This window comes from Bombyx mandarina, chromosome A1, assembly GCF_030267445.1.
Source record: "Bombyx mandarina strain Sakado chromosome A1, ASM3026744v2".
Classification (NCBI taxonomy): Eukaryota; Metazoa; Arthropoda; class Insecta; order Lepidoptera; family Bombycidae; genus Bombyx; species Bombyx mandarina.
The window spans coordinates 20573040-20596899 of NC_143234.1; the positions used below are offsets into that span (position 1 = coordinate 20573040).

The 23860-nt window shown below is 38.9% G+C and overlaps 1 protein-coding gene across 8 annotated transcripts in view; it reads left to right on the forward strand.

The window, feature by feature from the left end:
• Positions 1-23860, forward strand: part of brat (tripartite motif-containing protein brain tumor) — a 474910-nt gene that overhangs the window by 366357 nt on the left and 84693 nt on the right. For 5 of the 8 annotated variants that reach the window (XR_016325603.1, XM_089739319.1, XM_089739321.1 and 2 more), the window contains one exon: positions 19082-19165. The gene's annotated coding sequence lies outside the window, so the exon portion shown is untranslated. Of the gene's footprint in view, positions 1-19081; positions 19170-23860 lie in introns of all 8 variants that reach the window. The other 3 variants (XR_016325604.1, XM_089739323.1, XM_089739322.1) reach the window with 1 other exon arrangement.

Genomic DNA, 23860 nt, shown 5'->3' on the forward strand with positions numbered 1-23860 from the left:
GATGGTGATATCTATGAGATCCTGTAACCACTTCAAAAGTCAACATACACGTCCTGATAGTTACCTATTGTTAGCTCTCTCAATCTTATTTATTGAATGCTTGACTTGACTAAAACAGAAAAACACTTTTTGATTTTCTCAATAAATTTGTTGCAAAACACAAATTCTTAGATGTTATTTGTTGAAAGAAAATACTCAGAAACCCGTATTTAAAGTATTCTGAGCAAAAGTTTTTAACTCTATTATCGAAATTTCTCGTGTTCTCCCAAGCCTCATCACACTGCCATCTATTATCGTTATATGTGAAACTCCCGGGTTTTGTCACAACAAAATTAACGTAGTTTCAGACATAAGGCCTAAAAGATAAGGTTGATTGTTGTAGTTCGAAAGTTTTGTATAATAAAGTCATTGTTTTGTATAGAGGGCGCCCCTATCTTCGCACATGTGGACTATTCATTAAGTAAAAGCACTGCTGTACCCGCATGTACGTCAATTCAAATGACACGAAAACTCGGAATTTGAACTTTGTTCTTAATACGATAAAGTCCCTTGATCACAGAGCTTCCCGAGCTAAATAAATTTAAGTTTCGTAAATTGAGACAGTATTGTTTTAAATTGACTTTTATTGTCAGCAATTGTTTTTGTTTGGTAAAACTAAAACTAAATTCATGATTAAAATGAGCGCCTCAAACAATTCTTAAATGAATGATTCAAATTATTTCTACAACTTGTTAAAAATACAAAAGACTTTCTAGAAATACATTATTTCCCTTAAAGCGGCATGTGGATTTTCATCCTTCATTTGAAGCAAAAAAAACCTGTGGATTTTTAAAAAGCGCTTGACCCACCTGGAATTACTGGTTAAATAGGCATTAAAATATCATGACGCATCCTTGTGACAGTCGAAGTTCCGATCAAAACTTCTGACTGGTACAGGTAGTATGGATGAACTCCACTCCGGTGGCGGTCGGTGCAATTGTAATATCGAGATGACGGTATCATCTCGAACAATTCCTCAGAGCACTCCCCATGGAACATACGGTACAAAATACAGAGGGAACCGAAGTCCCTCCGCAGACCCAGAGGTTCCAAACGATCTGTGAGAATGGGATTATCGACAATCCGAACGGCCCTCTTCTGTATGGAGTCAAATGGAAGAAGCTGGTATTTGGGAGCCCCGGCCCAGAGATGAGAGCAGTACTCCACGCGAGGCCGGACTTGTGCTTTATAAAGCAAAAGCCTTTGTCCAGGCGTGAAGTACCGACTACCTCTTATAACCTGAGAAGTTATGCGAGAATATTTCTACAACGCGTTTCCTAAAACGCGAAACCAACCCTACCGTGTAATAGGAGGGATTACTGTATTTGATACAATGGTTACCGGAAATCATAGACATCAACAACGTAAACTATTAGATAAGTTACTGGTGGTAGGACATCTTGTGAGTCAGTACGGGTAGGTACCATTACCATGCCTATTTCTGCCGTGAAGCAGTAATGCGTTTCGGTTTGAAGGGCGGGGCAGCCGTTGTAACTATACCTACTGAGATCTTAGAACTTATATCTCAAGGTGGGTGGCGCATTTACGTTGTAGATGTCTATGGGCTCCAGTAACCACTTAAAACCAGGTGGGCTGTGAGATCGTCCACCCATCTAGGCAATAAAAAAAAATAAAAAAATTGTTGATCAAGATATTGTTAGTTGTACATTTTGGCCCCGATTGGTGTCAAATAATGAACGTGCACGAGAAAACACGTGCGATAATATAAATAGGCATGGTTCAACAAAAACAGACTTCGAGTAGAAAAAATATATATTCCAAAACAAATTAATATACACTAAAAACAATAATCATCGAAATCGGTTGGCGTGATATTGAGTTATTGAGTTATTCATCTATTTGTCGCGCACGTACTTAATGCAAATTTAAGACTTATATAGTTTTCTCATGGATACTATTATTAGAACTGGACTAAATTGAAATGGGACCACACGGGAAGCGTCAACTTTCTAATGAAAAAAAGAATCATCAAAATCGATTCACCCAGTCAAAAGCTATGAGGTAACAAATATAAAATAGAAACATACATTCTAATTGAGAACCTCCTCCTTTTTTGAAGTCGGTTAAAACACAAGAAAATTGCTAGTTTTTTGAAAGCTCACATGGAAATTAAAAAAAAAACGCTACTCCGTCCCGATTATTACCATCAATCCTCTGTCAAAGTAATGATTGTGTGATTTGTTCGTGATTATTTATTTTGATTTAACCAACGTCTTTATTTACCTTCCGAATTCCGAAATTCATAAGGGAATTCTACACTCACTACAAAGTACAGTGCAGAATAGAACAGCTGTTATCTGGCTCAAGTGGCCCGCATGCACGAGCCCTTATCGCGACAGTCGCGCCATCTGGCGTCCTCAATGGGTTCCATTGTGTGGACGGTTTTCAACATGAGGGATGAAGTGGATGGGACTATGTAATGTGCGTTGATGCGAACAAAATAAGATGATTAAAACATTACGGTTGCACTATTGTTTGTTTTAAGCCTTTTTAATGTCAAAATAGATTTACTGGGTAAACAGAACACTAACTTTGTGATCATTAGATACGATGATGAACATTATTTGATTATCACGAAACTTCAGAACTTTTTTTATCAACAACTTCATGCTGGGGTGTTTATTTCATGCTGCAAAATAAATCTTGGCGTTTCCGGGATGCCAAAGCACACCTTTTTTCAAAGGTGAACTAAAAAGAGTCCTTTGCGATGAATTGACTAACGGTGTCCCGGGTGAACCGTAGATAAGGAAGATAGGAATAACATGGTGTAATAAAAATGAAACCCGCAAAATTATAATTTGCGTAATTACTGGTGGTAGGACCTCTTGTGAGTCCGCGCGGGTAGGTACCACCACCCTGCCTATTTCTGTCGTGAAGCAATAATGCGTTTCGGTTAGAAGGGTGAGGCAGCCGTTGTAACTATACTTGAGAAGCTATATCTCAGGGTGGGTGGCGAATTTACGTTGTAGGTGTCTATGGGCTCCAGTAACCACTTAACACCAGGTGGGCTGTGAGCTCGACCACCCATCTAAAAGCAATAAATAAAAATATTAACGAATTTTTAACTAACATACCTCGGAAATAGTTCGAAAAAATCTGCGACTAGGAAATTCTCACAATCGAATTTAAGCGCTACACGAGATTGCATCTGGCCTTTTTATACGATTTTCTATTACCGTTGAATAGAATTCTACATTTCGATTGAGCGCGGGCTGTACATGGCGAACAAAATTGGTTTTCGCGCTGCTGAAACTATTGGCTAGTTAAAAAAAGCTACCAGCTTAACGTTCGTTCTAATTGTTAGGTAAAAAAATATTCATTTACCGATTCACATTTCTGCTTCGATCGTAAAAAAAAACATAATTGAGTTCTATAAAATACGGAACGTATTTTTGTTTAAATTAATAAAAAAGTGTTAGTAAAATCAGGGAAACGTTTATAAAGATTATTCGTGTTAAATGTCTAATTATAGTAGTATTAAGCATATCCTCCTGTTCAAATTAGCCACTCCACTATTGGTCTGCAATATCGACTACCAGCCCGGTGAAGCTGTCGTCGCCGTGGCCGAAAGGATAAAACGTCCAGTGCATTCGTATCTAGCGATGTAATGGTGTTCCAATCCCGCAGGCGGGTACTAATTTTTCTAATGAAATACGTACTCAACAAATGTTCACGATTGTCTTCCACGGTGAAGGAATAACATCCTGTAATAGAAATCAAACCCGTAAAATTATAATTTGCGTAATTGCTGGTGGTAGGACCACTTGTGAGTCCGCAGGGGTTGGTACCACCACTCCGCCTATTTCTGTCGTGAAGCAGTAATGCGTTTCGGCTTGAAGGGCGGGGCAGCCGTTGTAACTATGCTAAGACCTTAGAAATTATATCTCAAGGTGGGTGGCGCTTTTGCGTTGTAAATGTCTATGGGCTCCAGTAACTACTTAACACCAGGTGGGCTGTGAATTCGTCCACTCATCTAACCAATAAAAAAAATTAAAAAAAGAATAGTCCCTCGTGGCTACCAATAAATAAGTAAGGAAAAAAACTGCAATAATGCTAGTACAGTTTTGTAACCTACGCAGTGATACACATGTAGTTTACAAGACAAGATTTTTTCTAATACAATTTGGGTATTTCACCTGTAATTCTTGCGATACAAAAAAAAAGTTATAATTTTTCCATTTCATAGAACCAGCTTTTCTTTTTGTGCAAGTCAGGCGTACAGAGCCAAGCCGCTGTATATAGCTAAAAACCCTTCGATCCGGCCTGCCTTTCGAATAAAGACTGTATTTGCATTGCAAAGAATTATATACGAATCCGAAAGCTCCGAGAATCAAAACCACTTTGAACATCAAACACTTGCAATAAATATATGGGAGAAATATAAATTTCAAGGGTTATAGGTACATTTGATAGATTCTCTGATACACCCACAATGCTCTTATGTTTTCATATTCCTCTGTTTGCTTAGGACTATATTGTGTAACGGTATCTATGGACAGTCTTGAGTGTTTGCTTTCGTTTTGTACAATTTTCTACGTGTCAGATTATAAAGGATACAGTTGTGGTATCAAAAATGACGCTTTACTTAGGATCTCGGGTTGTAGATCAAATCAGTTTAATGTATCTCTTTTTTTCCCTACCTATGCTGATAGTCTTGAGAGGCTATTTCAGCTTCGCCCTAACATGTATGTGAGCTCACGGGACTCAAACCGGAGTGTTGCTAACACTGGCCCTAGCAAGAGCAGTGCTTCGCAGAATCTACCACCGGATCGGAAACGCGACCCACTGAGAAGATCTGGCGAGAAACTCAGTGGGCTGTGTCTATGGGTTAATTCGCTCGTCGAGCCCTAGCAAGCGACGGGTTCGACGAGGACGGTAACCGGTAATGTATCGACAGTGCCATGAAATATTCTCAATTCTCAAATAACTAGGACTTACTTGCGTAGTCGCCTTGATTCAATTATTCGAACGTGCTATGTCTGTGGGATTTGCGCAGAAGCGCCACATTTATATCGAAGCATAATTCATAATGGATCCCATACAGGTTATCTAAGGTCAAGAGGTCATTTTGATTCGGTATAACTAGAACCTATGTTTTGGGGTAAACCATATCCCTACCCTTTTCCCTTCTTCAGGTATGATTCGTATTTCTATCGCGACGCTGCCATCAGTTTTGTTAGAAGAGAGCGACAACTTTTATAGTCTCTTGGTCTCTGGTGGGTCTGGTGGGTGATCCGTGGTCTACTGGGTGGACCTTGAGAATAATATACACAAGTTGAATGATAGAGTAGACAAGTCATTAGTGTGTACAATTGACAACTCACAACACGTCTGCAGAAGTAGTTTTTTAGTGAGTTCTATGCTTAGGTTCATTTACTCTTGTCATCAATTGTTTTTTAAATTGCTTTAGTTTATAAATTGGCGCGTTTTTTTTTTTAAATCTTAAAGCCTCCATAGCTACCTGCTCTATAATCGGTTGTTTGTAAAAGCATCGTAGAACATTCTGGATCTACATAAAATCAAAAAGTAGAACTTAACTTTTACCATCAGACCTCCAACATTTTCTTGTATAATTGAGTTCAGCCCAATTACCTCCAAAAATACGCTACCCTCTATCAATGGCATCCTTCAATCATATCTGAGGCTTATCTCTATCGAAATAACCTCCAAATTTGTCTGAATTCCCGACACGATTGAGACCTTTTGAGTTTTGATCTCACTGAAACGTCCGATTCCCAAAATTCTTCTCTTTTAGTTCAGGAATTACACCGAAAATGGCTTGAGAACCTCATGTTGTATGCGCCTTTTTGGGTCGAGCCATTTCTGTAAGAGGCCTATTACACCGCACTGAAAGTTCGCGAGCAACCACACTCGGGACATCAAAGACGAAACTTCCTTTGGACTAACAAGATGAGTCTGACTCAGCCAATTAATATATTCATAGATGGATGACTATGAATACTTTGGGAATTCACTTAAACATTATATTGTGTGGAAGTCAAATTTCGACGAAACCATAAATACTTCTACTGTGATCTGTCAGCTGTGAAGTAGTCGAAATCCTGATTATGAATTAAATAAAACGCAAGAATACCATCCCTACGACATGTGAAAGTCTTTCCTCGGAATTGTATGTCAGATATTCATTCAAGTAATGGGAAAAGCTTTCGATCACAACTGTCAATACCTAGGTCCCTTCGACCACAGAAAAAATTGCTGGGGCAATAAAAAATATCCTCCTAAAATATATTTCTAATAAGTGTAGCAGCTATCAATAAATGAACAATAGGACCCATGACAAAGGATTCCCTGTATCATGGGTCCCAGAGATTAACTTACACACATGCATATTTTTTTTATTGTTTAGATTGGAGGACGAGCTCACAGCCCACCTGGTGTTAAGTGGTTACTGGAGGCCATAGACATCTACAACGTTTATGCGCCACCCACCTTGAGATATAAGTTCTAGGGCCTCAAGTATAGTTACAACGGCTGCCCCGCCCTTCAAACCGGAACGCATTACTGCTTCACGGCAGAAATAGGCAGGGTGGTGGTACCTACCCGCGTGGACTCACAAGAAGAGGTCCTACCACCAGTAAAACATACATACATACAAGTATACGTTTAAATATACACACCCAGATAAAGAGCAAACAAACCTGTTCATCACGCATGTTTGTCCAATGTGAGAATCAAACCCACGACACCCTCGGCGCAAGAGTCAAGGGCTCTATCTACTGCACCACCGAGTCAGTCGTCATATCATCATCATGAGTCCACAGCCATCCACCGCTGGACATAGACCTCTCCTAAGGTTCACCACAATGGCTTTGCGCTACCCACGTCCACAGCTCAGAAGACAATGGTTTTAATTATTTTTATTATTTTAAACTTCATTTGCCGGTGTTCGGCGAATGGCTGTAGTAGATGTCGGGAAATTCGCGCGTTTATCAACGAATCCCCTTTCATAAGACGATTACACGATAAGAAAGGCATCTTAAGAGATTCCGCAGTGTTCTTTCGTGCTTCGCTGTTTTTATTAGACGAACTTTGGAAGTTTGATTGAAATATAAAGTATCGAGTTTTAACTTCGCATCGTTAACATTTATGTTTCCAAAATATTCGGCGTTTGTAAATTGTATTCGTTAACTTGATTTCAGTATTCTAAGTATATAGTATGACTTACTTGTGGCGTGTGTGAGTGAGCTCACATCGAAATTCTGCCGCATTCTGGATTGTAAAATGGGACGGCCAAATTGAAAACTAAACCGCGTGATTCACAGTCGGCGGTGGCAATCACCGTGATGTTCATTGGCTCCAGTAACCGCTTATCAACAGATCAACCATTCGCTTGTTTGTGCGTAATTACTGGTCATGTACCTAACTGTGAGTCCGCACGGTTGGCCTAATCGTCCCGCTTCTGCCGCGGATAATCCAATACTCAAGGTGGTTGATGGCATTTACATTGATAACTACGGGCTTTGGTTACCGCTTAGCATTACAACTATTAGCGTGGGTGGGCCTCCCACAAGATGGACCGACATATCGAGGTTCACGTGGATCCGTTCGATGCTGGACCATTCTTTGTGACGAGGCTTGGGGGAGGCCTATATCCAGCAGTAGACGTCTGTGGGCTGATAGAATAAAATAGAATGAAAACAATAAAAACCATTTTTCATTACAGTCGTAAAACTACCCGCGCGATCTTCCTTAATTTGCTACAACTTAATATGGCGTACTGTCACCAAAAATATTGTTACAAGGCTAAATGGTTTTTGTTTCTATTTATTATACTAGTATTTAAAGCCAGACCGTGTGCGTATATTTTAAAGTGAATATGTATTATACCTATAACAGAATATTTAATATAAATAATAATTTACTGGTGGTAGGACCTCTTGTGATTAACTGATAGTAGGACCTCTTGTGAGTCCGCGCGGGTAGGGCAGCAGTTGTGACTATACTGAGATCTTAGAACTTATATCTCAAGGTGGGTGGCGCATTTAAGTTGTAGATGTCTATGGGCTCCAGTAACCACTTAACACCAGGTGGGCTGTGAGCTCGTCCACCCATATAAGCAATAATAAAAATAAATATTGAGTTATAACATCGTTTGTAATGTTTTCGGAGGCGAGAAACCGAAACTCATAAATTTTAGTTGAGTACAGAAAAGATGACCTACTTCATTATAAATTTGTTAGCCCTGCAACAAAAGCGTACGTAAGGTTTTTATTTCATTCTAATATGATTCATCCAAGCTCGAGTATGCAATTAAAAATGAATGTTATAATTAAAACAAATTTTACGGTTCAATTTCGCTTTCATTATTTTCATTTTATTACATTATAGAAAAATTGACGGTAGTTTGCAAAATATTAAAATGTCGACGAATGCAAGCTTACTTGTCCGTGGCTACGTTGAGAATGATAAAATTTATATTACGAACTCTAGATTAAACAGTAAAATTAGTTTTAATTGTGTCTACCGACTCACAAAATCCGAGAAAAATAGTGAATTCAGTTCTCGACTTTATAAATATAACATTACAAGGCATTTTTGTTTATATCATTTTTGCCGTGGACTCTTTTATATTTTGCGCCTTAAAGCCTTGTTCGGGCTAGGCGAGTATTTTAGTAGCTAAATGTGTCTGAGCACCAAAAATTTAGTCGAGTAGGTTTCTAAATAATTTAGTCAAGTCAATCCATTTTGTTCTATTTTTTCGGGCGAGTAGCGAGTAGTTTAGCCACTAAATTACTCGGTACTCTACTAAAATACTCGCCTAGTCCGAACAAGGCTTAAGGGTTGCGTCTTATTCGTCAATCCATATACGTTTCAAAGCCTACATTTTTTTAAAGTATGTCATCCCTACTGAGTCATAGAATAGTCTGAGGATTTCCGATGGTACTTGGTGGTGTTTGATAACTCTGTATTTGATAAGAGGCTCCGATCTGCCGTTAGAAATTTACGGCATATTAACAAGTCCTCACATTTGAGTACTATAATAAGATATATTGATTCCGCGTTATATGAAAGCATTGCAGGAGTATTCTCACATAACGCGCTTGTATAACCCTATATGACGCGTTATGTACAAATATAATATAATATGTATATACAAATAAAATATAATATAACCAATGTTTTTACAATACAAAAACTAGGAAAGCACAAACTTAATAAATTTAGAATAACACACTGCGCAAAATTACGGGAAATTAATTATGAACTGTACTATACTGTACTGTATTATAAATTTCACAGCATGTACAGAAATATTTTACTGGTGGTAGGACTTCTTGTAAGTCCGCGCGGGTAGGTACCACCACCCTACCTATTTCTGCCGTGAAGCAGTAATGCGTTTCGGTTTGAAGGGCGGGGCAGCCGCTGTAACTATACTTGAGACCTTAGAACTTATATCTCAAGGTAAGTGGCGAATTTACGTCGTAGATGTCTATGGGCTCCAGTAACCACTTAATACCAGGTAGGCTGTGAGCATATAAGTAATCTATATATATAACGTGTGAAATCCCCACGTTATATGGGGGAATACCCGGGTAATACGATCGCCCGAAATCGCGTAATATGTAAATGCTTTATTACAGTATATCTCTATTGTTAAATGGTATTTCCATTAATTGTTCTCTGCTAGCTTGTCTGTCAGTATGAACCAACAAAGCATCATCAAGTTCATTGCTTTTATAGATTTAATTTGCTCTCTGTCTCGGCACACTTGTGAAGGTGACTGACGCAAATAAGAAATTCTTTTTTTTTTTTTTTTTTTTCGTATTTTTCTTAAGATTCAAAATTGATTTATTTGATTTAGTAACACGCATTTATCTAAGACCGTTCTGGTAATGTTGACATAAACGTTCGAGATAATAAAAAACCTGTAACGAGTTTTATTGAGAAGGATTTGTTTTAGCCAAAAAACACGTTTGGATGAAACGTTTCATTGGAGTATTAATATAGAATGTACGCTGTCTCTGACTTATTAAACTTACTTCAAGCACCGGTTACCGTCAACGAAATAGTCCATAGACACAGACCACCGAGTCTCACGTCCATACGGATTCATCAGATTCAATAACCTTTGCATTAGACGCCTTCAGCTCTAACACTAAGAGCAAGCTAAGGGACCCCGGTAACCGAACTCGTGCAATCTAACCCATGAATCAGCTCGCTGAGTTTCTCGCCGGTTTCTCAGCGGGGCGCGATTACGAACCGGTAGCAGAATCATTCGCGAAGCAGCTGCTCTTGAGTTGTTAGGTCTCCTTCCGAGGCGCTCGGGCAGCTGTTAGCAAATCCCACCCCTCCTGGCTCAGCCTTTGCTCGCCCATCTGTCCTGATGAAACTGGAAAGGCCTCCGGGCCACCAATAATCCTTCAATCATAAAAAAAACCACCGGGTTTCTCGCCGGATCTTCTCAAGAGATCGCGTTTCCGATCCAGTGGTAGATTGCGCGAAGCACTGCTCTTGCTAGGGCCAGTGTCAGCAAGTTCTCTCATAATGAACACGTGAGCTCACCTATCCGACCGTGAGTAGCCGGAATAACACTTTATGTTGCCATCAATAGAAAAATACTTATCGGAAAATTACAAAGCGGTAACCAGACTCTCATCTCATACGAAATATCTCGATATATTTTTTTAGATTTAATAAAAAATACCTAATTACTACTTTCAAAGTCATCAATGTCAACAAAAACCATCGCACGTAGGTACCATCCGGCTTTGGAATGAGCTCCCCTCCACGGTGTTTCCCGAGTGCTATGACATATCCTTCTTCAAACGTGGCTTGTGGACAGTACTTAACGGTAGGCAGCGGCTTGAATCTGTCCCTGGCATTGCTGAAGTCCATGGGCGACGGTAACCACTCACAATCAGGTGGACCGTATGCTCGTCTGCCTACAAGGGCAATAAAAAAAAACAAATGCCTAATGAATTCGTTTGCAATCATATTCACTAAAAGCCCAGTTGTGAATGCCAGAAGTCAAGTAATTATAGACTTTTTACCACCAAAGCCGTAAACGAGTTTTTTAAGTGTCTATATACATTTAAATTACCCTTAAATTTAATGTTACCGGTGAGCAAATCATCGGCACGCATGCTACATTTACATCGGCCCAGCGAGTCGTAATAGCTGGTCAGTGCTGGCTAACTGAATAAACATTTTATGTAGCAACACTCTCAGATAACCTCGTATTGACTAAAGCGCCCGGCTCATTTGCCTCTAATGTAGTCATGAACAAAGCAAGACCAACCAAATTTGCTCATCACTATTCTAGTGCAAGTGAAATCTTTCAGCATTAGCTACTGGTAAATTTCAAAAGCGTCTCTGAAGGTACACTAACCCACTGAGTTTCTCGTCGAATTTTATCACTGTGTAGCGTTTCCGATCCATTGGTAGATTCTGCGAAGCACTGCTCTTGCTAGGGCTAGTTTTAGTAAATTATTTATTCTTGAACCCCATGATCTGGTCCATCAGTCATTGTGAAACCAGAATGACCCCTCGAGGCTACTGGCAGTTATTTTTTATTGCTTAGATGGGTGGACGAGCTCACAGCCCACCTGGTGTTAAGTGGTTACTGGAGCCCATAGACATCTACAATGTAAATACGCCACCCACCTTGAGATATTATAAGTTCTAAGGTCTCAGTATAGTTACAACGGCTACCCCACCCTTCAAACCGAAACGCATTACTGCTTCACGGCAGAAACAGGCGGGGTGGTGGTACCTACCCGTGCGGAATCACAAGAGGTCCTACCACCAGTGAGTTAGATAGGCAGAGAAAGTAACACTATGCACCAGAGCTCGTAGTGTATGATATTTGTATTTGAGGGTTCGTTCATCCTCTTCTAACTAGATTAGGGATCTCTCCCGGCATCTCCGAAAAAAGTTATCAGACTGACACATCAATACAAAATTTGTCAGAGATAAACTCTTGGATATTCATTCATCAACTAGGTAGTTTCAATTCTGAAATTTTTGTTTACTGTGGTTACTGAGACGACATTCCGTTTTTTTTTTTTTTTATAACAACTTGGAGGCAAACGAGCAAGACGGGTCACCTGATGGTAAGTGATTCACCGCCGCCCATGGTCACCAGCGACGCCAGTGCGTTGCCTACCCTTCAGGTAAAAATATGCTCTTTTCTTGAATAACCCAATGTCGCAGTTGTTGGGGAAGACCGCTGATGGCAACGAATTCCAGAGATTTACTGTGCGTGGCAGAAAACTGTTTTTGAAACGCATTGTAGTGGAACGCCAACCATCCAGATGGTGCGAATGATAGTTCCGGCGAGACGATCTATTGTAAATGATGTGTTCGATTATTTGACAAATTTCGTTGGCGGCCACTTGAACGTTATAGAGCAAGTGCTTAATAAAAAAAAACACTTTCATTGTTATAATATGACGCAAAACAAAGTAACACAAGCCACAAACCAATCGCGTATATCATGTGAATTGTAATAGAATTGTGACGGGTAGCCATCATACAACACAAGATATTTGACAGATGCCTGAATCTCGCTTACGACAATTTCAGGATAAGCTTGCATATATACAAATTCCGAACAACAACATTCGTCCTCCCGATCCACTAACGGTGCTTCTAGGTACCTCAAGCACCGGTCACCGTTCTCTTCGAACCCGTCGCTTGCGACGAAGGGCTCGACGAGTAAATTAACCCACAGACACAGCCCACTGAGTTTCTCGCCGGATCTTCTCAGTGGGTCGCGTTTCCGATCCGCTGGTAGATTCTGCGAAGCACAGCTCTTGCTAGGGTTCGTGTTAGCAACGTCATCAGGTTTGAGCCCCGTGAGCTCACCTACTAGTTAAGGCGACGCTGATATAGCCTCTCAAGGTTATCAGCTTAGGTGGGGAAAAAAAATAACATTAGAAGCGTCGGTTTACCGAACAATATCACCCAGTCGGTGTACGATCTTCCCTTTGTCGTTAATCCACTGAATCATTATTAGGATATATTTTTTTGTATCATTAAGATACCGTTAATATATTCTCATGTTAGATCGAAATTTAATCAAAACCCCCTAAATATATTCGAATAATTCAATTATTAATTCAGTAACAACCTCTGCTGGAATACCAGGCGCGCATAACAGACGAGAGTTAGTACAATTCCCCAAACAATTCATTAGCTGTAACAAGTTTAAGTAAGTTACAGTTTATGTGTTGACTGTACGTGTTAGACTGGCCTCGAGCGAGGTCGTGTTTACGTAGCTTTATCATTGGGGTCGGTTGGGGACAAATGAGACTTTCGGAGATCCTAATTTTACCTACATAATAATATGTTTCCTAAAAAGATAATATAGGGTATGTTAATAAAATGTCACGAAACTGAACTCCAATTTCATTCGCTTTTACCGCGAAACTGTCAGTGTCATAATTTCCTCCATAAAGAGTAGATAATTTTTTTTACAATATAATTGAGATTTCGTCCCCATATGTCAGCACTGAACATTAGATAGGTTGCGAGTTAGACCATCCATCTAGATTTATTTTATTCACTGATGACTACAGTAAGATGAAACACGATCTTAAATAACATAGTAGATTAAGAAAGATGTCTTTTTTTATTTATTGCGTAGATGTGTGGACGAGCTCACAGCCCATCTGGTGTTGAGTGGTTACCAGAACCCATAGACATCTATAACGGAAATGCCGCCACACACCTTGAGATATGAGTTCTAAGGTCTCAGTATAGTTACAACGGCTGACCCACCCTTCAAACTGAAACGCATTACTGCTTCACAGCTGAAATAGGCGCAGGGTGGTGGTACCTATACGCGCGGACTCACAAGAGGTCCTACTACCAGTAATTACGCAAATTACAATTTTGCGGGTTTGATTTTTATTACACGATTTTATTCCTTCACCGTGGAACTCAATTGTGAACATTTGCTAAGTACGTATGTATTTCATTAGAAAAATTGGTACCCGCCTGCGGGATTCGAATACCGGTGCATCGCTAGACACGAATGCACCGGATGTCTTATCCTTTGGGCCACGACGACTTATACTGTCTATAGATACCGGATGCACCTTACCTACTACTAGGGCGTATTGTGAGCTCGCACGTGTAGGTACCTCCAATGCCTATTTCTGCCGTGCAGTAGTAATATTTTCCAGCTTGAGATGTGGTTGAATTGCGGAATACAATTGAGATTTCGATAACATTTCTATTGGCGGGCCGCGGCGACATTGACGTAGTGAACTGTAAGCACTCTTGTTTCCGCCAATACCATTTGGGCCGTGATTTCGCACACCTACGTAATCTAAATATATAAAAGTCGATGAGAGAGAGAGTACTCCCTATTGTACACAAAACCAATAATGCAAAATATTAAATACAATAGGCGGTTTTAACGCTAAGAGCGTGCTCTTCCAGAATACCATCAGATGGAGAGGAATCACTTTAGGAAACAAATTACATTACATATACATTTATATATTTATAACTATGAAGAATGTTATAATAAAGTCGACGTGTGTATGTTCCCTATGGAGTCCGAAGCGGTTCGACTGATTTTGATTACATTTGTAGGAAACCTTCACATTTGCATAGCGGGTGATTCTATTTGGTGTTACTGGATTAAGGTCAAATCAAAGAGGGGCTAGCAAAGCAACCTTGGTTTGATAAGTAAAAGACAAAAGGCATCATCTTTGTAGCCATTCAGAGTCTAGACACTAAACGAAATTCAAATCATTCGATGTTCTAATTTTCGAGAAAATCGATTCGAATTAAAATGAATAATAATAGACGTTCGTGACTCAAGCCTGTTTAGCCGAACGGTCTCCGCGAAGCCAAAGTAATCCTTTGAGGGCAAAAAATTCAAGGAACCCACAGGTAGCTGACGCACTCCCAGGTAAAAATCATAAACATAAATAAATTATCCCGCCAAATAACCTTGAACGTTTCGGTTTCGAGCTCCTTTCGAATTTCGTTTCGTTATAATTAGTTTTAGATGAATGAACAACGTGGCGAACACCTGACGTGCCAAACTAAAAGTTTTCGAATCAAAACTCACAACGGTGATCGGAGTTTTACGTGTGGCCCTCCCCAGCTTCGTGTGGAAACATTCGAAATGGCATTTCGTTTGAAATTTAGCGAGGTAATTCTTTTTTAAGACTGGTACTCATATGGCCTATAAACTTCGATTTTGGCCTTACAATGTCAACACAAAGCCAAGGCGTTGCGAATTTAAACGCATGTCCTCAATATAGTATGCCATTTTCAGAGGAATTACGATCGCGCTCGGGGAAGTCTAAAATTATTCTTCAAAATTAAAAAAAAAACCTCGCTCTCATTAATTCTAAAGCGTCATCAAAAATGTCTTGTAAATGAATAACAAAATTCACTTACCAAGAAATGAAACGATTTTCTGTCGTAACGAAAAACAGCTAGGAGCAGTTACGCAGAAGTGCTTTTGCCTCTCATTTGGCAGTCCATTATCGGGGTCCCCAGTTTCGTCCCGAGACCGCCGGCCTAATTATTAAACCGCCTTCGCGATTAATATCGCTTTGATTCTTAGTAATAGCAATTGTATAACTCTAGTTTTATGTGCAAAAACATGATTTTTATCTGATCTAACTATTCCTCTGTTTACGAGTAATATTAGTACCGGTTGCTTACATTTAAACCACTTATTCACATAAAAATAATTTAATGCGCAAATTTATTCGTGTATTAAATATGAACAAGGACGCACCACGTAGTATTTCAGCAGAATTTGACTATCTGCGAATAGTTTAAGGAGTCACACCCAGAGAAGGTATTTTATTTTTAGGCATTAATGTGGTTTATTTGGAATTTTCACTTTAGACGGATAGCCGAGATCACAGTTAATCTGGTGTGAGGTATAAGAGACCATAAACACCGGAAGATGTCACCATCTGACTATCTTAAGACAATTTAGGTTAAAATCTCAAATGCATAACCTGTATACTTTTTGACCGGAAAGCGCAATTGTTCCGGAAGACAATAGCAGATCTTGGTACTATTTATTACCTACGTACGGGCTTAGAGCATTCCCAACTATCGGTACTTAAGATATTCAAGTCAAGGAAGCTAAACATGAATATAAGGTAGACATTCTCCTGTTACGGACAGGCATTCAAAGCTGATCAATAGTCGGATAGTACCTTGCCTTAAATAATTTATTATTATTATTTTCGGGCCGGGGGCCGAACCTTCTATGAGGTCCCCGCGCGTATGTGGGACTGGTACGCAACTGCGAAACCGCGAACCCAAGGATGTTTTCAGGGCCCTACCCACTCTTCGCCCAAGCGTCCGATCTCCTCCGAGGTCAGAACTCGTAGAGGTATAGGGATTACCGCGGTCACGTCTACAACCAGACGAAATAATTTACTAATTGCCTCAACCTTTTTTTCAATTTTTAATTTGATTCCAAGTTAATTTTACATTGTATTTTAAATTTGAGTAGTTTTTAGCTTAGTCTATTTTATTTGTTGAATATTTATTTCTCTACTATGGTACCTATGCAAGCGAAACAAATTGATTTTTATTTATTCAATAAATTCTTAATATCTTCTAAAAACTTCAGTCATTCGATTACAGTTTTCTATAACCGTGAATAGCATTCGCAATTGCGATTACGTTTCGCAATTAATCTCGCAGTTTTCATTAACCGAATGCTTCGCGGGATGCCTCCGGACTCTGCGAAGAATTCTCGAATAGTTCCTAAATAGCGCTCCAACTGTTCCTGGCGTTCAGTTGTTTTGTGAACTCTTAGGTTTTTCGTGAAATCTGTTCTCAACAATAGTTATTTATGTTTCAGGTCAAAATTAATTGTGGAAATAAAACAGTCTAGGCTCGTAGCTACTTGAAGTGTGTTCTGAATAACAAATTACTTATAATATGATCGCTAGCTCATTTATAAACAACAAAAGGCAAAATAAATCGTTACTTTTATGTACCCTAATTTTTAGCTGATTATTAATTGAATATGCAATTTCGAAAAAGGCACATCTCTGTAAATGTAAAATGTTCAGGAAATGAAAAAAAAAACTGATTGTTTTCTAAAGCAGCGTAAAATTTAAAATATTAACTTTTGATATATATTTTAGTGTTAAATAGCAATTGAAAATTACTGGAATTGTTATAAAATGAGTAGGTAAGCCTCAAAACTACATGTACATGAAAAAACGCATTTGACAAAATATGCGACATGTGCCCTTTTCGAAATTGCATATTCAATTGTAGAGTTGAATTATTTGTAGAGTAGGGGTGGCTGCCACTCGTTGACTGCCGAAAAACAAGATATTATTTTTCCCAAAAACAAAACAACTAACGCGACAACCGTCACCTTACGAAATGAAGGACCGGATGACATTTCGTCGCTTGCGTTGAATTAGCGCCTGTCGCCTCGCTCTTCAGACCCTTGATTGCTTTCAGCCAGAACGGCAATACCAACTCACGAGGTCTCATAGCACAACGACCCAAACAAAAAACTAAATTAATCATTTTTCTTTCGATTCACAAAACATTATTTTCTTTCATATTTACGTGCCAACACGCCGCCATCAAAAATACATTATAACCGGAAACACACATAATGCCAGTTCAATGTAATAGCAAATAACAGAAACAATAATGTTTAAATGTAATAATAAGAAATATTACGTGATCCCATTTAGAACGTAACCATGTACCGAACGATCGACCTTGCAGACATAGTTGCGGGTTACTTAGGACGCAAAGTTCTTTGTGAGTCAGATTTACTATTCTCTGTACCATGAGGCACATGCCACCCATGATTGAACGCAGTGGAAAAACGTCACATGTGGTTGCGATCCTCAGCAGTGAGGGATAGATATAGAAGAAGATTTACGAAAGACTGCCTAAAAGTATAATAATCTGTTTTCATTTCTATGACTTCGAGCATAATTTCGGCCTAGATATGTTATTTTAAAATCCTATCCTGGACAATAGACGCTTCTTCATTTCATATTTAACTCGATTTAATCAAATTTTGCCACTCTCATTTTCACGTTACAATGATATTTTCATAGATACGAAGTATACCGGTCGGCGGAAAATAGTGATTGTTACCAAAAAGCAACTTCTTTCGCCGAAGTCTGACTATCATCGCCAACTTTTAACAAGCTCGAAACGATTGGCATCGTGAATTTCGTACCGTACAAAAATGTACAAAATAATCTCGAATAAATTTCAGATTGCATCTCCAAAAGTTTCAGATAAAAACACACTTCGAATTGAGAATCTCCCCTTGAAGTCCATTAAAAATTAACGTTTTTTGCTGGTGTATTGCCTCGTTGCCTGATTACACGGGTTGAAAGTTTGATTCCCGGTTGTGTACAATATCTTTTGCAAAGATGTCCGGTATCTAACATCTTCTTTGAAATTATCCGCTGCAATACTTATTGTTGGTATTTCCTTTCCCTTGTACCTTGCTCAATCCACTATCCATGCCATCTGTTAGCGCTCGAAATAAAAATACGCGTGCAAAAGAAAAAACAAGGGAATCAAAGCTGGCGGTACTAAAACCCGGTGCCGGTACTTAAAAACCGCCCATAGACACAGCCTACTGAGTCTCTCGCCGGATCTTCTCGTTGGATTGCGATTCCGAGCCGGTGGTAGATTCTGCGAAGCACTGCTTTTGCTAGAGCTAGACCTCAGGGCTGGGTTAGAACCGTGAGCTCACCAACCCGTCCGGGCCTGCAAACTGCAATAGCCCGATATGCTACTAGCAAATAAGTAGGGAAAAAATTAAAAACATTATAGCATAGAATATTCTTGCGAAAACATTAAAGATTGAGTGTGAAAAATTTTAAAAAATGCCTCGAGGAATTTCGGAGTGATTCAATAAGTCCATTCTTTTCTTAATTCCAACAATATTGAACACATAACACTTGTGAATTGACCAATGAGCTTTACGGTGTCGAATAAGAATTTACTGAAGGTGAATACGGTCTTCAGACTTCTTTGACTCGTACTAATCTTGGCGTTATTGTTCCAGATTATTCCGAGCTGCCGCACCATCAGCGACGCGGAGTGCCGAGAGCCAATCATGAATTAGATATCGCACAAACGATATCAAAACGTAAGTACGTGTAAAAAGAGACTAAAATTCAATAAATTGTAATTTTTAGGCTTTGTTTTTCGAACATATTATCGCACCTTTAGAATTGAAATGGCTTAATTGACACTTTCTTGTTTTTCGATTTTAATACTTTAAAGTATGCGCATGATTTAAAGGAGATGGAAAGAGTACGTTCGTCCTCTCTGAATTGAAAGAGACTTTAATTTTATAAACTAATAGAATACATTTTTATAAATCATTCGAAGAGGAAAACTCATTTTCTCAAAATATTTTTAGTTAAGGCACTTAATTTCTAAAGGTGCGATATATAAGGTGTGTATGTCTAATTCTTTGGCGCGTTGCACAGTCGATCTTTTGATGGATTTCGACATATTATTAGGTATCATTCGATTGGTCTGGAGCTGGAGTGACAAGGGTATTATTTCAATACCCATGTCAAAAAAATAGAGAATTAAAATGAAATATTAACTGAAACAAAAATCCTAAAAATAAAGCAAACAAAACTACAACTACATCTCTAGAGTCTAGTAATAATATAAATATAACTTTAATGTCAGCAAAGGGAATTGCGAGCGGGGGGACAAGCAAAGTAGTAAAACATATTTAATGTGTAATTGTTTAGTATAGATAGGTAGTCGAGGTCACGGTCCATCTCGAGTTAAGTAGGCATAGATGTCTGTGAAAATCATAAAGGCAGTTTCGCCACAAAAACGACTGCACTACTCTTTTTTTCTCCACCTTATTCCACTAGGTGGACCACAAAGACCTTCAAAATTGATAAGTCCAAGTTAAGATTTTCTAGCTACCTAATACCGACCACATATTATCCGAATTGATTTTCGCAATTGGTACTCAAACGACCAGACTAACGAGGCGGGTCTTATATTAAGTACCGTTAGAGTGACACGAGAGCTTTCGCAAAATTAAAACAAAAGCCCGTCAAGCATAGCATAAGGCTATTTAAAAATGTACCCGCCGAGTCTATCTCGCAAACGCTTAACACTTAAACGACCAAAGTTAGATGATTTACAACAAATTCAGTATCTCGACTCATGAATATTTGATTCGCCCCCGAGATTTACGTTGGAGTTGGGAGAATTATTAAACTGAATAATCCGAATTAACAACAAAATATGTACTTTTGAAACAGCGTCTTCATACAAGTGGCCAAATCTGAATTTCATCTCAGATAGTTACGGGACACGTTCCAAGCGATATTTAGAGTTAAGCAGAAACCAGAATGTGAAATGACGTTGGGTACCGTGACTATGAAATTGGGGTCCATTTTTTCCAGACCCATAGACAGAATAGAACCCAATGTGAATGCCGCCACTCGTCTAGTGTGGTCTAAGTCTCAATCGTGTTGTAGTTGTGTCTGCATCGCAGCAAAAATAGACCGGACGGTGGTACTTACCCGTGCGGGCTCACAAAACGCGTTACGACCAGTAATTACGCAAATCTATACTTCTATACTAATATATTATATATTAATATTATAAAGAGGAAAGATTTGTTTGTTTGTTTGTATTGAATAGGCTCCCAAACTACTGAACCGATTTGAAAAAATCTTTCAGTGTTTGGAAACTACACTATTCCCGAGTGACATAGGCTATGATCTTTTTTGAAAAAAATTAGGGATCCTTACTAAAACTCTAATAATGTAACCCAAGGTGTAAAAAAATTACCTAAACTATTCTTTACATCGCGTGCCCTGCGAAAACTGTTGATGATAGAATAAAATATAAATAAAATACGACTTTGTAGAACACATTATTATTTACAAAAAGTGTCGCGACAGCATATGTCTGACTATTATAGTTGTGCCGCAATAAGTGTTCTTTTATTTAAAAAAGTAAAACAACGTCAAATATCGTTGAAATTGTTGTTAAAGACCCGAGCGGAGCCGGAGCGGGCCGCTAGTTATATTATAAAATGTCCGGGTTTGATTCTTATTACGTTAAGTTATTCCTTCGTCGTGGAAGACGTTCATGAACATGAAAAAAGTACGTGTTTAAATGAAAAAAATAGTAGCTGCAGGCGGTGTTCGAACACCGACACAGTTGTATCGCTCGATACGCTTGCACCGGGCGTCTTATCTTTTAGGCCACGACGACTCCTTACGTAAGATATTTGATACTTCAACTAACACAGCATGCTCCACATGTGACAACATCGAAACCCGAAAAAAAAGCCATTTCCGTAATGAATAGCATTTAGGTTAGCGCGACATCACTTCTTGTCTCAAGGAGATGTCATTCACCTCTTCGTATAGTTCGACCCCTGTTACGTCTGTAATGCATCAACAAAAACCTATCATCGTAAAACTTTAATAAAATTTTAATGCTCTTTTCACAATCCGTTCGCTGTTCCAAATTATCTATTAAAATATTTTAGTGGTTTAGCGTAGTTAGTGACAAAAAGAGAGGTGACTGACAATTTAGAGAAGCTGCTGGTAACAGACACGGTATTTTTTTTATTTATTGCTTAGATGGATGGACGAGCTCACAGCCAACCTGGTGTTAAGTGGTTACTGGAGCCCATGGACATCTACAACGTAAATACGCCACCCACCTTGAGATATAAGTTCTAAGGTCTCAGTATAGTTACAACGGCTGCCCCACCCTTCAAACTGAAACGCATTACTGCTTCGCGGCAGAAATAGACAGGGCGGTGGTACCTACCCGCGCGGACTCACAAGAGGTCCTACCACCCGTATGGCGCTGTTTTTTTAAATCTTTCCGCTTGCTACTATGGCGCCACCTTGTTTTAGTAGACACTTAGCACACTCAGACAGTGCTCCTTACATCTATCCTCCATATGCAAAACGTATAGTCCGGATAATTAAAAAGATAAAAAATACTCGGGATCAAATCATAAAAGTACCTACTCTTAATTTAATAAGAAATAAAATTTTGCTAAATAGAAATTAATTAGTGAATCTACCTACGTGTTTTACTTGAGTTCACCGTTTGAGGAAGCAATTATGAGCGGATATTTTGCTGGTTTATTTAAACCAAAATAATATAATTAACTTGTTTACCTTCAAAATGTAATTGTATTAAGCGTATTAATAATTTTTGCTATTTAAATGCGATCTACGTGATTACGGCTTGTGCGTCCCGAACCTTCGGAGGGACGGTATTTTGAAAGTTTCTGTATATCTGAGTGTTCTACTAACTCCTCTCCTTCCGATCCACTAATGTTGCTTTTAGGTACCTCAAGCACCGGTCATCGTTGTCGTCGAAGGGCTCGACGAGTAAATTAACCCTCAGACACAGCCCACTGAGTTTCTCGCCGGATCTTCTCAGTGGGTCGCCTTTCCGATCCGGTAGTAGATTTTGCGAAGCACGGCTCTTGCTAGGGTTCGTGTTAGAAATGTCGTCAGGTTTGAGCCCCGTGAGCTCACCTACTAGTTAAGGGCTCTCAGCTAGGTAGGAAAAAAAAACTCCAATAAAGAGTACCCCTAGTCGAGAAACGATTCCCTGGTCTGCATCTCTATCATACAAGAACAAACTTCACTTCCTTTGCTTAGAGGTACCTTCTAGAATGATTCTCTAAAAAGTATTTTCGTCTAATTTCAGTGATGGTTTCTCTTCTTAAGAAGACCTAATCGTGAATCGATTTAAAATTATCGATTATTGATTCAATCAAAATCTTTTAATATACAGTCAAAATCTGTTATAACGACATCGAAGGGACTGCGCATATTCAGTCGTAAAAACCGATAGTCGTAACAACCGGTGATGGTTAATGTGTATCGTGCAAGTACAAATAAATCGATAGGGAATTATTGGAAAAATATATTTACATAATACGCGATTTTTCTTCAATATTAATTAGTTTTCTTTTTCTTTGCGATATTTTGAAAGTTTCACGAATAACTCCACAAAGTTTTGGTGCATCTTGTGTATAGATAAGTAACAAACTAACTGAAGAGATATGAAGAAGCGGGCTTTGACTCTACCGCATGCACGTGTTTTGTTTCTAGGAATTAGAAAACTAAATCCTATTGTTTTCTTTCCTGATTTTAATAGCCATTGAAGACAAATGTGGATACCTATTCAAATTGTTTACGATACAGCTGAGCCGGTCGTTCTAACAGATCTAATTCTCCGAAATATTAGTTAAATGTGGTCGTTTTATGAGGTATGTCGTTATTACCAATGTCGTAGAAAGCAATATTTTTAATAAGGCGGTCATATGGCATTCAGCCGGGACCTTTGTTCTAGGTTATTATAACCGGCATGTTGTATTAAACGATGTCGCAGTAAACGGTTTTGACTGTAATACCATCGCAGGTGCACCATTATAACTCATTTATTTTCATTATATACTACATATTTTCATTCTGATCAAAATTTTAAAAAGAAAGCGTATCTTCGGAATCGACTATAAAGATAATTTTTGCGTGTTATTCGAATAAATGAATCGACAAACTTAAAAACTTTAAATCGACTTTGTGAGATACAACTTAGTACATTTTTAACATTAGTTGACCGTAGCATCTTAAGGGCAAGCGCCCACTGAGTTTCTCGCCGGATATTATCAGTGGGTCGCCTTTCCGATCCGGTGGTAGATTCTGAGCACTGCTCTTGTTGAGGCCAAGGTTAGCAACACTCCCGGTTAGAGCCCCGTGAGCTCACCTACTCGTACACGTCAAGGAGAAGCTGAAATAGCAAGGCTATCAGCATAGGT